We start from the raw sequence: 15212 nt of genomic DNA, 5'->3' as shown, positions 1-15212 counted from the left end.
CTCCCTCATTCTCAGTGAAATTAACCGGTGGGTCGGTTATCATTTTGCAGTGCCCGTGCCTGTGTGTGTGTGTGTGTGTGTGTGTGTGTCCAAGTGCATGAATAAACTCGGTTGGTGTCGGATCGCTGAGCAAAGGAGCGTGGAGATGTGATTAGTAACCGGACTGCAGCCCGATGCAGCAGGATATGAAACACCATCAGAGCTGCTTTCTAATAAAAGAGAGAGAGAGAGAGAGAGAGAGAGAGAGAGAGAGAGAGAGAGAGAGAGAGAGAGAGAGAGAATGACAGTAAAAAGGAAAAGCATAAAAAGGAAAGTAAGAGACATAAGAATTCAAATCCTAAAACCACATCCAGGAAACATCCCAACAGCTCAATGAAAGCAAATCATCAAAGATCATGACGTCTCTCACAATAAGTGCAACTCAACCCGGGTGTAATTTTTCTTTTCTTTTCTTTTTCTTTTCTTTTTTTTTTTTTTTTTTTGTATATGTGATGTTTAGTATCTGATTCCTTGGTCATCAGATGGTCTTAAGTGTGAAAATGGTCCATCACACTGACCTGCCAGCGTCCGGTTAATCAGGTTCATATTTAAAATGCTGGACCTCGATGACAAAATCCATTGTTCCTCCCAAAGTTTCAGAAACACATTTCTGTCTCTTTTCATGGAGAGACAACGGTGCTCAGCTGTGTTGGCGCATTGAAAAACCTTAGTTCACAGAACTGGAGGCAGTAGGGGCCCGATATGTCGTCTAAATTCTGTCAAAAAGGTTGTAAGAAAGGAGAAAGATCAAACTCCACATTCAACCCTGAGAGGGACATCTAGAATTGAGGTGATGGATCACCTGAACTGAAGCTGATCAAGCCGAGTGTGGACCCCTACCTCTTCTTCTGCTGTAGTTTTGCTTCTTTGCGTGCACAGAGAGAGAGAGAGAGATTTGCAGATCATTACAGAAAAAATTCATTTAACCTGCAGTGTTAATTTTGTCAATGAAGACGATGTAAAAAAATGTTCATCAATGACCTTTTTTTCCATGATGAAGATGAGACAAGCTAACAATGGGTTATAGATAATAACAACTTCAATGACGGGTATGTTTGGTTTAAGTTGGCGAGACGAGATGGGACAAAAATGTTATTAGTCAACTGCTGGATGTTCAAAAATCCCCCATCAGGTGTGTCTCTGGAAATATAACCTCGCTGTGTGCCGCCCTGTCATTGGTTGAACTGGTTGAATGAGGGCGGAGTCACAGCCACACAGCCACACAGAGCTCACTGTGATTCAAAAACTCCAGTCAAGAAAAGGAGAACAGATCCATGTTCACACTTTCCTGTTAAAGCTGCAGAAAATAAAACTCAAAGCCCAGCAGGAGCAGAGGAGCCTCCCTGTGCTGCTGTGTGACGCCCGTGTTGCTGTGATCATCTGTCGGGATTAAAATCACTGTATTTACATTGTGCAACGTTACACATGAAGCAGCTAAATAAATCTAGACACAACGGCTACAGAAAGAAAGTTAAGTTTGTTGATTTGCAGTAAAGCAGCAGTCACAAAAAAAACACAAAAATGCATTTGACTAAAATGAGACTAAAGGTTCTATATATTTCGGACTAAAACTAACAATATCCCAGATGGCTAAAATGTGACTAAAACTAATATGCATCATAGTCATAAGACAAAGACTAAATCAAAATCTGCTGCCAAAATGAACACCAACAGACTTTACTCTCTGACACCACAAACTGTTTCTCCTTCCACAGAAAACAGCCTCCATGCCTCTGCCTCCCTCCTGCTACGAGGAGACCTTCACGCCTTCTCCTTCTTCCTCCTCTCTCCTTAAATGAGAAAAGCCCTTTAATACGACCTCAGACCATCAGCTAAGACCGAGACATCCTCCTCGCTCTGAATATAAACGTTAATATCACCGGCAACAGCAGATACGTTTACATTTCAGGGCTCTGGGCGCGGAGAGGCTGGCGAAAATTCTGGTGGCTCAGCAAATTCCTGCCTCACCTTCACGCCGAATCCGACCTCAGCTCAACTTCAGCGAGCGGTGGAACGAAAACTTGGCCCGACGTAGCAGCTCGGACAGAAATCTGTGAGGAAATCCTCAACGGAGGCGGCGTCCCACCAGCCGGTTTCATTTGACGAGACGTTGCAGCTTCAGCGGAAAAGAGAAACCACGCGGTTGTCCTCCTGACGGGTGTGAGTGAAAGTTTTGAATCATAGCTCGATGGGTTATGATGCATCCGAGTCACTTCGAGCATGAATCTCATTTTTCATCATTTTATTTACTTTATTATCTAAGTGGTGATTGCTGGCTGTAGCCTTTTGGCCTCAGTGTGCCACTATGAATTTTTACAGCATTACGATTAAGTCAGACATCAGTTATAGGTTGCACAAATAAGAAAAAAGCCTGATTCACAAAAAAAAAAAAAAAAAAACCACAGGAAGCCGTCTGTATTTGGAGATTATTTCATGAAATGCAAGGTTTGACATCCAACACATATTCAGCTGGTGATCAGCCGAATGAGTGTCTTAAAATGAAAAAAAAGAGGATTAATTTCATTTTTTTTTCTTTTTCTTTTCAGATTTAGGGTCAGAAAATACCCATGCTCTCCAGACAATTTAGAGCCTTGTGTTTACGGGGAAACATCAGGTCAGGTCCACGTTTTCAGGCCCCATCAAACTCTAGTGTGCTGTGGATGGTAAATCACAACAATAACGATGATAATAAAAGAGGCATTCGATGTGATGGTGATGCCTCACCACATCCAGTCACGGCCCATTTCAGTTCAGTCAAGTGAAGAAAATATGTGGGCTAAAAATAACTCAGTCCACCCCATTAGGATGAGATCACACCTAAAATTCACATTCTCTGGTCTGAAGCCTCTTCGCCGACCACAGGGGCTTCCAAGCAAAACTGGACGGAGTTATGAAACCTTGTCGTCTGGATTTCAGCTGGACTCCTGTTTCCTCCTCTTCCTCTGCTGCGCATGAGCATCAGTCCAGACTCTATTTAGTTAAGCCAGGCTTTCCAAGCGTGATATCAGATGTCAACATCCATCTTCTACCCATGAACCTTTGTGTTTCGGAGCTGTTTCCTGGCTCAGAGTGTGTTCTTACTGGGGGTGTGCGATACTGCAAAATCTGGAATCGATACGATACCAAGTACATACAGGAGCAGTATCCCAATACTGATACTGTACTGCCTCACCCAGTGTGACCTCTGTCCTATACTGGTATCCACAGCCAGCTAAACTCTCTTTGACACTGCATCCTCCAAGGAACAGGCAAGAGTTGTGGTAGGACAGGATTTAATTAAAGCTTGATCAACGTGCACATTCTCCTGAAATGGGTGGTGCTAGGAGCAAATCCCCAGACACATTCACTGCAAAACAATCACAACTTGCTCCTGCACTCACATTAAAGCTCTGCTGTTTATTGGGTCAGGACCAACCTTCATGTTGGTCCTGATGAAGGCTGATAGACCGAAACGTTGACCCAATAAACAGCAGAGCTTTAATGTGAGTGCAGGAGCAAGTTGTGATTGTTTTGCAGGACAGGATTTAATGCCAAAAAGTGTGAAACTGAAATAAACAAAGTACAAAAGAGCATCGATTAACAACCAATACACAATACTTTGTCCATTGAATGAGTCAGTATGTAACAACTGAATGGTGGATCTATTAGTCACAGATCTACATATGAGTACATAAATAGTAGTCAATAAAATTAAACAGATCTTGTAAAACAATAAACAATATGCAGTCTAACAATGATAAATAACAGCTTACTTAGTTATACTGCCACTTAATGGGCTAAAGAACAAACGGTTGGAAGAGGAGGTAGCATCTCAAAAACACTTTCTTTCACAAGGAAAAGAAGAACTTCTTTCTACATCACTTCCTGAAATCGGGCAATGACCAATGAATAAACTATGCCCCCTTGTGGCTTAAAAAGGGCACTACAAGTGGAAATGCAAACAGTTCCAACACAGATACCAATACTGATACTTTTTTCTTTTAAAAGCAGCTTATATAGTGGAAGGGCAGTGTTTCATGATTTATGAGGTGAATAAATCATCAGTAGGCTAAATCTGAATACATTTTCCTCACCACTAAATTATTTGTTATGTTTTTTAGCTGCAAACTTAACCACACACATGTAAAAACACGGGACAAATTTTAAAGTCAAAAAGCAAAAATATTTTTATTCCTCTTAAATTAAATATGCAAACAAAAAGCAATCAAAACAATAAATGTATGCAATATTTTCAAACTCTTAAAGTGAGTTTATTATCATACAGTCGCTTTATTTATTAATTAATTTATTTTTCTTTTTTTTTGGACGTTTGCTTTGTTTTTGCTGCATTTCTCTCGTTGGCACTACCTCACGTTGTTAATGCCTCACATATGTGCAAGCACTCATTCATAAATAATATGTTTCATGTCGAGGTGGCCAACGCTGCGCCCCCTACAGTCCCACGGCCAGCAGCGTGCTGGCATGCAGCAGGTACAGCGCTCCTCTTTCTCTCTGCCATCCATGCACGTGTCGTTCAAGTTCAAGTTCAAGTTCAAGTTCAAGATTTATTTGTCACATGCATGAATGTACAGGTGCAGCAGCAGTGAAATGTAATTGCAACAACTCCAGCACTGTGCAAGTAAAAAGAGATAGAATAAAATAGTTAAAAATAAATAAATAAAAAAATAAAATAAAATAATAAATAAAAAAAATAAAATAAAAATAAAATAAAGATAAAATAGAAAATACATATAACATTCCTATATACAATCTACAACCTATATACAACATACAACAATATACAATAAGTACAAATAAGTAGTCTGTTTGCCGCTGGTTGTCAGGGTGCCCATGCACGTGATTAGTTCACATGACACGAGTCACAACACTGACAGCAGCAGTGGAGGGAGGCAAAGTGTGTATATACAGCAGCATGTTGTTTGCACACACAGTTCTGCTCTTTTTGTAATAATGGGTAACTTACAACAGAGAAACTGAAAGTAGCATTGATCCTATTGTGCTAGAATCGATCTGGTATCGATACCCACGTGGTATCGATAGTATCGATATTTGGATCGATCTGCCCACCCCTAGTTCTTACTCCTAATGAGCCCTTGCTGGAGGACTGAGATGGTATTCAAAGGAGTTCAGATGGCATTTCTCTCAAGCTGTAAACTCGAAACTGAAATAAATCGTCTCTTCACCTGCATGAAAAGCCTCACCTCCCACGCGCTGCTCCCAGAAAAAACGTCTTGCGCCATCTGGCAGGCGCTCCGGAGTCCGACAGCATGCAGGCGTGAGATTTAAGATGCAGAGTGACGGCAGAGCAGCATGCAAGGCAATCATTGAGTCTGTGACCCCCGGACCATGAAGACGAGGACGGAGGAGGAGAGACAGAAAAATCGATAAAGAGAGAAACATGGGAGAGAGAAAGAGGCAAGAAAGAGGGGAAAAGTAAGTAGAGAGGGTAAGGAGGGGTGGAAAGAAAAGAGAAAAACAAGAAAATGAAGGAGAGGAGGAGAGTTGCAACAGAAAAGTAGAAGAGGGAGGATATGGGCGACGGCTGGGAGTCGCTGATTACATTTACTCAAGTAGTTTTTGTGTTGAGTTTTTTGTATTTTTTTCCTTAATCCTTTTTCTTTATGCTATATGCTTTAAGGACTTTTAATATGACTTGTTACCCAAGTACATTTTTGCTCAAGTAGGGGAGAGTGGGGTAAGTAGTGCCAGTTTTTACTTAAAGTGCCTTTAAAGCGAGGGGATTACAGTAATGCCTCCAACTAAAATACGCACATATAGTTTAGGATGTTGTGCATCCCTGGGAACAATCACTTTGGATCTTATATAAACTGTTTGAGAAATATAGCTTTCGAAAAAAAAAGTGGTTTTGTGGCACAACTTGCCCCCAATGCGGGGTAAATTGTGCCATTAGAGAGAATACACTGGGGTAAATTGTGCCATTGATAACTGAAGTAAAACAGATCATTTTAATCTCACAAATGATAATGCTATATAAAAGCAAAACAAATTCAATACAAAATTATTTATTTAACATTTATTTATTATTTTAACAAGATCACAGGCCACTTTTCTATAACAAGGCCTAGCGCCACATGAACACATACCCAGAACAAAATAAAACTTCCAAAATGAGCACCTGAAAATCATCTTCATCTGAATCTGTATAGTTTTAGTGATCAAAGGTAAGAAGACAATGTACAATAACAATAAAATACAATAAAGTAATATATAGTATATAATCACAAGTTGTGCCACTGGCACAATTTACCCCAGGCCCTTTGGCACAAATTACCCCAAGCCCACCATTTTGAAAAAAATGCCTCCCCCAGCTGTTTTGAGCTAACATCATGCTAACTGTATAGACTCATGGTGTAGCTTACTAAAGTACTAAAACCTGTGTGAACTGTTTTCAGAGTTTTCTATAATTGTTCAAACACAGCAATCAAAAAACCTTGATCATAGAAATTTTACTTTGGAGGGCAAAAAAATGTTTTTTGAACTGAAATGTGCTTACCTCTCAAGCCATGTGTCTCCCTTCTTTGCAGGATGAGTGAAATGGATGCCTCTTCAAAAATATGTGGTCACATGACCAACTTCTTCTATGGTTTTCTAGATAACAGGGGTGGCACTACTTGCCCCTTGGCACAAATTACCCCACTCTCCCCTACTGTACTCACTGTAAAAAAACAAAACAAAACAAACAAAAACCTCCATCTACAAGTCATATCGTCTCATCTTCGGTCATAAAATCCAAACAAGGTAAAAAAAAAAAAAAAAACCTCGGAAAGTCCTGGGTTGTTAGAGGAGCCTGAACCCTCCAAGGTGCGCAAGGACTCACTCAGAAGAAAAAGCTCAAAGATAGTTTTGGGATCCTTCAGGAGCCCAATGGACATTTGAAGCACTTTTTTGTAAGTTAAACACAACACAATAACACAATAAATACATTATATCACAGCTAAATTATACATCAAAAACTCCTTCATACACACATCCTGAACAATTCAATGTAAAACTACAGGGCACAAAACCTAAATCAGCAGGCCCTCTCTATTTGTGTGTGTGTCCCACAATAAGGTGGGATGTGTGTGTCGTGGTGACTCCTTGTTATTCAGCCTCTGTTGGGCCGAGGCCAGAAACCTCCACCTCTCCTCCACAGGTGTTTTCCGCTCCGCCTCCGAATGCCTGAGCTGCCGTTTAGCCGGGAGGCTGCATTCTGCCGGCGTCGCCCGCATCACGCCGGGAATGGCAACACTATGCAAATAAAGCTCTTTCTCCTTCCCTGCACCTCTTAAAAAGTTCAACCTTGAGACGTCTCGGAGTGAAAGTGGAAAAACAAAACAAACAAACAAAAAAAAAAAACAGAAACAAACTTTTCTTGTTAGGAATGCAACCTGCGGACAGATCTCAGCCGCTCTGATGAAGGAGTTTCTCGGGTTATTGATGTTGCGCGTTCGCCTCCCGCAGCCCGGCGGGGTTTACCGTCAGATGTTAACGAAGAATGCGATAAAGTTGATTTAAAAAAAAAAAAATATGCAGGATCAGGAAATAAGACTCTACCGGAGGAAAATTATATGTGCAAAGGTGATAAATAGGTAATCGGACAGGAGAGAACACAAAGGGGGAAAAAAACGAAAGCAAGGACATCTTCTCTTTACGGCTGACAAGTTTCTTTTCCCTTTTTATTTCTTTTTCTCTCATCTCTTTTTCCTCTCTCTGCCTGTCTCCTGATTTTCCCCGCTAAGCTGAAATGTTTAATAAATTCAGAGCTGCGGCTTTTGACCGACAGTCGGCTGTGCGTCGGTAAAAATCCCCCCGCGCTATCTCGGCTCCCCCAGAGTGACACGTCAAACACCGTTTACTGGGTTAGATTTGCTTTGGCTTTTTATTGATTAGCCACTTAAGGGGGCTGTGCTTCCTAAATTAGCTCGTGCCTGACTGGGTCGCACAAAGGAGATAATGAGGCGATGGATGAGCATCGATTTGGGGCCGCGGCTGCAAAGGAAGGGAGGACCATCGGTTAGATCAGCTCTGTTTGTGTAGCTCCCCATCAAGTCGATGTGCAAATGCAGGGAGCGTGTTAATTAGCGCCTGGGAGAAAAAAAAAAAAAAAAAAAAAAAAAACAGCGTCTGTTCGCTGCTGCTGGTAACACTGGTCTACAAACAAAATGCTTCCAGAATAAAAGTAGTTAAACTTTACCTATTTTCACTTACTAAAAAAGAAAAAAATAAGTCAAAAGTGATGGTTGGCTCAAGTTACCAAGATACAGTCATAAGTCAAATATTGACTACCTCTTGAAGCTCATCGAGAGGATGCCAAGAGTGTGCAAAGCAGTAATCAGAGCAAAGGGTGGCTATTTTGAAGAAACTAGAATATAAAACATGTTTTCAGTTATTTCACCTTTTTTTGTTAAGTACATAACTCCACACGTGTTCATTCATAGTTTTGATTCCTTCAGTGAGAATCTACAATGTAAATAGTCATGAAAATAAAGAAAACGCATTGAATGAGAAGGTGTGTCCAAACTTTTGGCCTGTACTGTAGGTATTCTTTCAAACGCAAGATTTATGCACATGTATATACATAGTAAAACTTTGTCATTAAATATCTTGGAAACATTAGCCAATCATCAGTTTTATCATTTGTTTTCCAGTTCATCTTATCAAAGTAAGATTTAGCCAATCTTATCTCGGAAGCAGACAATTTCCAAAAATGTGTATACCAGCGTAATATAAAGGTTTTCCTCCTCTTTGCTAATTATTTGGGTTTTCTCAGTTTGGCAGCTGGACCAGGCCGAACGCACACTGAATTTTCATTTTTAAACTCTGTAGGAGGTGCTGCAGCATAAATACATCCACGTGGGATATATTTAATAAGGAGCTTCATCCTGTGTGTCATTACTTTACTGGATTTTCAACCAAAAACTACCATTTCCCCCATAAGGAATTACATTTATGCCCTTTTTTTTCTAAATCCCAGCTGACACACATCTCTTGAGATTACCTGTATGAATAAAGGTGGAATTAAATATATATTTATCGTACTGAAAGCTTTTATTGTTTTTTTTCCCCCTTTGTCTCATTTGTGTTTGATCATTTACTCGACCTGTATGTCTTTTTACTTCTACTACCGGGATGCTGAGGCCGGCGTGAGAGGAGCAGTTTGTTTGAAGACCGACAATCATTTTCAAAACCACATCACGTCAGATAGCAAATGACAGAAGCACAAACTGGGCATCAGATGGCTCAACGTCTCTGCCCTCTCCCTTTCATGACGGATAAAAAGTGAAATCAACACAAAGAAAATCACAGACTTCCGCCTCTGTCTCCGGAGAGAGCAGCTGGGATTTGGACCCTGATCTCACTTTGGCTGGATTCACACATTTTTAGCTGCAACTGTTTTTGTTTCTTAGTTTGTGTTTGTTTTTCCTACTACAGTCTCCAAAATTGGGATCTACTGAATAGATTTGGAGATATGACCCTCTGGACTGTGATGAAAAATGTTTTTTCTCATCTACTATGTGATGAATTATCTTGAATATTAATATCTGCCAATCTAAGAGCACTCATACATGTCGAAATTCCTTTTGTTTTAAGGGTGCACTATGTGGCAGGTGGGTCAAACAACCAACTTTCACCCAAGCGATTCGTGTTTGAGTCCAGCACAAAGTGACAGTGGTGTTTCTTAGTGGCTCTTCTGCCTAAAGCCAAGCTTTCCCTAAACTTAACCCATTTATTATGGTGGCTAAAGTAATAAAATTGGCCCAAATGCTCCCTGACATGATACAAGATATGCTGATTTGAAATGTATTTGTGATACGTCAGAAACAAACGTAATTCGCGGAAAAAATACTTCTCTTCCTAAACCGTAATTAAAAATGCAGTTTGGTTGTATGGGAAAGTAATTTTTAGCTTTCATTCAGGATGGAAGAATATAATCGTTCCACTGTGTCCATAATCTTCATTTTAGATTTTGTGCTTATTACATACAAGTTTGTGAGACAGCAGTGGGATAAAGAAGCCTGTATGAAAACACTGTACTGTCACAAATACTCGAAATTTCACCGAGGTGGGTGAGTTGGTGTTCAACATAATCAAACCTTTTTTTGTTAAAATACTCAGCAGATTTTTACTTCATCCCAATTGCAAGTAATATAAACAATACATATGTTAAATTTGTTCCCTTTACCTTTGTAAAATCACATTTATGAATAGAAATAACACTCGTTTTTTTATTAAAATGCAACAAAATAAGAAAATCTGTCATAAAACAGGCATAACTAGAAAATAATCAGCAAATGTACAAATGAAGGCAGTTTTTTCATAACTAGTGTTTTATTTGAATTTCATTAGAAATGTAACTTAACATTTACACATAAAATCTGTCTGAACAACACATTAGCCCAATTGAACACGGCCATTTCATACCAGACTATGCCATACAATAGGTGCAGAGTTTCACTGTGTGTGCATTGCAGATGTACTTCTTGCACTGGGTGGATGTATAGTGTTTTTCTGTCCATCTTGGGTCCACACACCTCACAGCGCTTCTTTTTGTTACTGGCCACAAACTAGAATAATGAAAAGATTAAGATCTTTACTAACACTCGTCACATTGGCAGCTATGCGGGGCGGTTCATTTGTTGAAAACGAAGACCATTAAATTCTGCCATTTCTTGACATCCATATGTTGTCATTTTGAAGCTGCTCACCAGCTGGCCCTGGGGCTGGCTGCTGGCCTGCTGCTCCTGAGGTACGCTTGTGTTTGGGAGACGGCTGACGGGCTGATCCTGGCCTCTCATGGGCTGGTCCTGGGCCTGGTTCCTCGTGGGCTGGTCCTGGGCCTGGTTGCTCATGGGCTGGTCCTGGGCCTGGTTGTTTGTGGGCTGGTCCTGGGCCTGGTTGCTCATGGGCTGGTCCTGGGCCTGGTTGCTCATGGGCTGGTCCTGGGCCTGGTTGTTTGTGGGCTGGTCCTGGGCCTGGTTGCTCGTGGGCTGGTCCTGGGCCTGGCCTCTCATGGGCTGGTCCTGGGCCTGGTTGTTCGTGGGCTGGTCCTGGGCCTGGTTGCTCATGGGCTGGTCCTGGGCCTGGTTGCTCATGGGCTGGTCCTGGGCCTGGCCTCTCATGGGCTGGTCCTGGGCCTGGTTGTTTGTGGGCTGGTCCTGGGCCTGGTTGCTCGTGGGCTGGTCCTGGGCCTGGCCTCTCATGGGCTGGTCCTGGGCCTGGTTGTTCGTGGGCTGGTCCTGGGCCTGGTTGCTCATGGGCTGGTCCTGGGCCTGGCCTCTCATGGGCTGGTCCTGGGCCTGGTTGTTTGTGGGCTGGTCCTGGGCCTGGTTGCTCATGGGCTGGTCCTGATCCTGGCCTCTCATGGGCTGGTCCTGGGCCTGGCCTCTCATGGGCTGGTCCTGGGCCTGGTTGTTTGTGGGCTGGTCCTGGGCCTGGTTGCTCGTGGGCTGGTCCTGGGCTGCTCACATCGTCCTGGTTTGCTGAAGGGCTGGTCCTGGTCATTGAAATTTTTTTCTGATTTATGTTCCTCACAGAAAATGACCCAAGGCCAGTAAATATTAGTTTGAAAAAATAATTATTTGTATCATTTTTCTTAAGCTAAAAACTGAAAACTTCCACCTGTGCGACTTTGTGCAAAAAGGCGCAGATGATGGCCTTACAGTGGGATTCAAGCTCATCGCAGCCCTGCGGGGGCTGTGACGCAGAGTTGGGTCCTGCAGGGTCCTTCTCTGTGTCGCTTTGTAGACCACATCAGACCAGGTCCAGATCCAAAACCCCTGTGCCTAGACTTCTCAAATCTGGACTAGATTGCAGAGCTGCCAACTTTTCAAAAAATCTTTGAGTGAGATTTCGGGGTGGGGGTGGGGGGGTTAGGGTTAGGCCGGCTGGGCGTCATCATAAATCAATATAGGCCTAGTTCAAATAGTTGGTTAGTTAGTTAGTTAGTTAGTTATCCCTTTATTTCAGACCCAGGGGATCCATATCATAAAAAAAAAAAAAAAAAAAAAATACAATACATTCATCATGTCTTCCTTTTAACTAAAAGACGTTTTTGTACCTTGTAATCAGACATAGGGATGTTTATTTACCTTAAGTTTCGGAGGTAACTTCCTCCTTCAGAAAGGTCCGCCGGCGCGGTGCTGGCCAGCACCAGGTCTGCCGACTCTGACAGATGTGCTGCGCACACAGACTGCCGTACTTTCATTATAAACCGACTTTTGTTTATATGCGGTTGCAGCAGCACAACTGACAACAACACAGACAACATGGCTGATTATTGATTGCGCAACTCGGCGATTCGCCGGTAATCGCACTGCGCGCATTAAACGGTTTTGCAGAGGCAGGAGGAAAGTTGCATGATTTACACCGTATCCACGTTGGCGCTGCATGCGTGACCGTGCATGTGCTCGTACATGAACGCTTGGGCGCGGTACAAACTTTGTAATGTGAGTAGCCTCTAACTCATTCATTTCATTGGATAATATGTCGCTGGGGTGAGGTGGTTTGGTGGAAGTCCCTGATTGATCGAAAAGATTCTTCTGATTGGCTGAGCCTCTTGTAAAAGTGGCTCAGCCGCCGCCGCCTCTGCTCTGCAGGCATAACTTATCGATCACAAGTGGCTTTTCTCAGGCTCAACAGATAGATCACAGATAAACAGAACCGTTTTTAGTCAAAAGAAAAAAAGGCTCTTGATGAGCACTTCAGCGTGAGAAATCGGGGGTGTGGCGTGAGAGCGTGTGAAACCGATCAAATGCGTGAGTCTCACGGCCAATGCGTGAGAGTTGGCAGCTCTGAGATTGTCCTACAAAAGCTAAACATTCATTCACACAAATCTGTGAGACCTTTATTGTCTTTATGTAAATGACAAAAACAAGACATTTCCATTTTTTTTAAATGGCTTTATTTTTGGTTTAAGCCCTGTCTGTCCATCTCATTTCTGATGGATATGAACATGTCTTTCTTCTCACTACAGAACAGTAAAAAAAAAAGTTATCTCTCTAGAAACATCAAACACATCCTCACTGACTGGTCAGTTCGGAAATATTCTATAGTGAGTTTATTGTGAGTGTGGCGTGCAGTTTCTAACAACAACAACAGCTACAACACAACTAGACTTTGTAAAGTTTCTGAAGAAACTTTGATGTGCTTGCCATACTTGCGACCGCCTGGACATGTAGTAAACCGCCAGCCCTTGTTTGTAGGTTGTGCAGTGTTATTGGAGGGCTCGAAGGCGGTTACTGTGGTCCGGGAATTTTCCAGGCAATTTTTATCATTTTTTCAGTGGCCACTAGGATGTCTTTGGCCAGCTGCATGTCGTCATCGATGACATCATGATTGATGCCCAGCAGAGTGCATAAATAGGGCCAGCAGACTTCACCCTGCACCCTTTCAACCCCTGACGCTAACAACGTGTAAGCGTCCTCATATAAAAAAATCTTCTCCTCAGAAGATGACATTGCCAGAAGGATGATGCAAAATACTGCCACATTCGGTGGTCTGGCAGTGGTGTTCTTCCTGCTGCCCGGACAGAACGTTGTATTTGCTGTCCCAGTCGTCTTGGTTTGGCTAATTTTGCAATCTTTCCGTAACTGATGTCATTCTGACCACAATACAAGCAAAAAAATTTGCTTGTATTTGACCCCAGCCAATTTGACCCCAGCCAATGTTTAATGTGAACTTTTACACTCCAACACACCGGCACTGAAATAAAAATATGCTAGTTTCCTATTTATTAGGGCTAAAAACAAGTGATTCAGCAATATATCGTGACAAACTCCACCAGGACAAAAGAGAAAACCGAAAATGCCATTTAAGTAAGAAAAAAAACCTATATTATTTTATGTACCAATACGCAGTTTAAAATGAACAGCTATTGAACTAAATTCGGTGTTGAACATGGTTAATATTCAATATCAGTGCGTATGGTTCCCTACTATTGGACATAACGTACAGCACAGGGGCGAGCGGTCATAATAAGCTATAAATGCAGCGCATGCCCAAGCCCTTCAATTATAATCTTTAAAATGTTGGTGTCCTAGTGTGTCCTTTTATAATATACCTTATTTCTATCATTTTGGTTGCAAACCGCTGCCTATATACACGTATCTATCTCAATTTGCTAGCGAAATCCTGGAAAGTTGACAGCTTGACGCCCATGCGCTCTGTGATACTGAGTATTTACAGTAGTTTTGTAGCCGGTGTTTCTGTACGTGGGCGTTTTGAATGGAAAATAAGCTGCCTGCCAATCAGCTTTTCAGAAGACGCATGTGCAACACGAGTAGCTACGCAGCAGCTCGCTTGAAATGTTCAGCGGCAACTGCAAGTCATTCACTTGACAGCTAGCTACCGTTAACGTCGTTAGCTGGCTAGCTAGTACGGGAACGTTAACGTTAGTTTGTTCCTTCATCTGCATCGTGCCAATCAAAATGGGTGAAAATACAACTTCAATTGAGTAACCTGGCATGTTTCATCGATTTAGACTATTGCAGGTGTTATGAAAAAGAGGTGTTCTCTGACGTTTATCACTTTGGTGCGTAGCCTGATGGGCAGTTGGGCATGTGTGTGTGTCATTTCATTGACTATGCAGGCTAGCTGGTGACATTGCTGTGTGTTTGCATCACCCCGTGGCACGTCGAATAGTTCAGATCTCACAGTAAATTCCAACATTGTTGGTAACATTGGGGCAAAATGCACTCGCATGTCTATCAAAATCGAGTTGTCGAGTTTATATAGTATAGTTAAAAACCATATTATGCGTTTTTATTAATAAATAAATGCCCAAAAATGTTCGAGCTCGCACCCTCACGGCCGCTCGCATGAAATTGGGAGCACAGCATGACTAGACAAAAATGTCACCGCTCACCACTGGTACAGCAGTTAATGAAAAAGCACATCGATTTTCTTCTGCCAAGACCAGAAACCACAACAATGGCACCACTGCAAAATCATTGAAAAATACAATTTGTTGACTTTTTCCAATTTTATAAAGTTCTCCTTTCTAAAAGTTGGTTTTAAGTGTTTAAATGGACCGGCCCCACAAGTGATGTCTCAGATCTTTTAAAAAAAAAGACAGACGACTCTAGGACAATGAATTCCAGGATGCAGGACAACATTTGGCCAATCATCCCTCTCCGTGCAAAGTACACGCCTGTGGAATTCCTTACCATCGG

This window comes from Myripristis murdjan, chromosome 24, assembly GCF_902150065.1.
Source record: "Myripristis murdjan chromosome 24, fMyrMur1.1, whole genome shotgun sequence".
NCBI lineage: Eukaryota > Metazoa > Chordata > Actinopteri > Holocentriformes > Holocentridae > Myripristis > Myripristis murdjan.
Note: the sequence above shows the minus strand (reverse complement) of the source record.